This window comes from Limulus polyphemus, unplaced genomic scaffold (genome assembly GCF_000517525.1).
Source record: "Limulus polyphemus unplaced genomic scaffold, Limulus_polyphemus-2.1.2 Scaffold1147, whole genome shotgun sequence".
Taxonomy (NCBI): domain Eukaryota; kingdom Metazoa; phylum Arthropoda; class Merostomata; order Xiphosura; family Limulidae; genus Limulus; species Limulus polyphemus.
Genome location: NW_013666757.1, coordinates 253,263 through 255,794, shown reverse-complemented (window position 1 = coordinate 255,794; position 2,532 = coordinate 253,263). Strand labels below are relative to the sequence as shown.

The window sequence follows — 2,532 nt, the reverse complement described above, 5'->3', positions numbered from 1 at the left end:
ATGACTAGCTGCCTTCCCTCTAGTCTTACACTGCTAAATTAGGGACGGCTAGCGCAGATAGCCCTCGTGTAGCTTTGCGCGAAATTTATAACAAAGAAAGACTATTTTAATTTAACGCTTGCTTGTTTGATTTGTTGTGACTATAATGTCGTCTCGTGTCCATACATTATAAGAAGATCCATTCTAGATCATTAAAAGTGTTTAACAATGCACATAGTATTGTAATCTGAATGGGTAAGATACGACTAAATTGGACAAATAGTTTACGGGATTCGTAACCTTATTTCTTTATCTAAAAGGCAGTTGTCCGTCTGTCTTTACTGTCTGCCTTGTACCACAAATCGTTGTAAAGAACTGGCCGAATCAGATGGTTCGAGTTTTACAATCATTTTAATTTTACCATCTTACTGCCACGAATGAGGGCTCAACTGAACAAGAAGATTGTCTAAAGTGTTCAAACAAAAGTGACGTTTATTCAGCAGTGAAAGACTAGAAAAAAGGCAGCTAGTCATCACCACCCACCGCCAACTCTTGGACTACTCTTTCACCAATAAATATTGGGATTAACCGTCACATTTTAACGCCCCACGGCTCAAAGGGCGAGCATGTTTGGTGGGACGGGGATTAGAACTCGCGACCCTCAGATTGCGAGCCAAGCGCCCTAGCCACTTGGCCATGCCGGGTCAGTGACGTTTAATGCCGCATCAGACGAATGGATTGTTTGCTACGGTTCAAACTAGTAGATTGCTTGTTTGATCTTAAATAGTTACACGAGGGATATATACTCTAGCCGTTCCTAATTTTGAAGTCATAGAGTAGAGGGAATGCAGCTAGTCAACTCCGCCAATTCTTGACAGGCCGAAGAGTGGAGTATGACCGTCACTTTTATAACACACCTACGCTCCAAAGTGCGGGTCACGATTTTTTTTTGTGGGGAGAGGGGTAACGAGACACAAACCACGGTACCTCAGTAGCGCAGTCCGGTATGCTAACCACTACGCCGCTCTCAGCTCCAAATTAGTGAAAGAGGCTGACCCATCCCATCTATAGCATTATATTCTAAGCCTGGCATTGTTGAGCACATTTTTTAGGATACATTAAGTAACAGCCCCATAGACATAACAGGTAAATATGCTGCTCGTCACGTGACTTTTCTGGGCAATAGTTTGTAATTATCGTTATATTTACTAGTAACAATCCATAAGATGTAACTGTACGTGTAGTGAAAGGCTATTTCGAGACATTTTTTGTAGGTCTTTGTATCTTTTTATGTATTGTATTATTCTTTTATAAGTAAGTGACAAGTGGATTAATAATCCAGGATTTGATACTTCTGTGTTTATATGAAGCACCTTTATATATGGCACATTAGCTTGATCCAAAAACATAATTCAAACCATCAGTTAATCAATTTCATATAGTTTCCCTTCCTTCCCCAGGAAAAACGTCATTCCAGTTATGAACTTCCAAAAAACAATGCAATAATTTTAGAAACAATTTTGCTATTTACAGTAAATTTGTTTATATCTAGCTTGGAGATGTATTACAAGTGCTGTATGATAGTAGTCAGTTAGTTTCAGTCTTACAACCACTGTCCAAGATAGATAAACAGAGTCAGTTCGTACAAACATGTGTAATAAACAGAAAATGGCGTATAGTCATTTACTCTTGTACCGAGACTTACGTAACTTTTAAAAACAAAGCCGCTCATTGACTGAAGATATTCGTTCACTAAACAACTTTACTGGTAATTATATTAATGATACTTATATCTCCTATAGAAGCAACACATTCATAACTAAATATTTACACTTCTGTTTAAAAGATAAACTTTCAATATGACCCACTACATTATTTCCTCAAACAAAAAATAAACAACGCAACACATGCTAATACACTTGTTAAAAAATTATTTATACTCACATACTGACACCGCTGCACCTGTACCTTTCTCTAATCGTGCGCGTGATAGCAATGAATCATTGCATGCGCAATGCAATGTGCCTGACTGAGATATGTCTTGCTGCTGTAATTTTTAAACGCCCGTTACGTGGCGTGTTTCTGTACGATTTTCATTGAAAACACTTTTGTTTTTCCAAATGAGTACAATACTAAAACAGGTAAAATCAAAATTAAGATGAAAATAATAATAAAACAATCTGTGCATCGGAGATTCCTTACGCTGCTAAAAGCTCTAAGCAATTGTTTTATCTGTTTATGCCTAGCGCCGCCACTGCCCAATACCTTCTGCTGTTTTAATATTTACCTTTTGTTTCCGAGCTATTATATGATAGGTCATATAAACAATAGTTCCACCACATTTCATAATTGGATAACATTCATATTACTCATTATAATTTATTAATTTACAGTTTCCAATATCTTGCCCAAAAATTCAGATGTCAGAATTTGGTTTATATCTCAAGTTATATAAGTATATTAATAATTCATTACACTTTTCATCATACTAAGTATATTTAGTTGTATAATTACGGATCCATCAGCAAAGTTGAATATTTTACGAATTGTTTG

General features: G+C 36.6%; 1 protein-coding gene across 4 annotated transcripts in view; it reads right to left on the bottom strand.

Annotated features, from left to right (window-relative positions):
- LOC106462344 (protein phosphatase 1 regulatory inhibitor subunit 16B-like) overlaps positions 1-2,532 on the bottom strand; it is a 51,734-nt gene that overhangs the window by 44,645 nt on the left and 4,557 nt on the right. The window contains exon 1 of one of the 4 annotated variants that reach the window (XM_022389588.1): positions 1,924-1,979. The exons of the other annotated variants lie outside the window; for them this stretch is intronic. The gene's annotated coding sequence lies outside the window, so the exon portion shown is untranslated. Of the gene's footprint in view, positions 1-1,923; positions 1,980-2,532 lie in introns of those variants that run through there. 4 annotated transcript variants of the gene reach the window in all.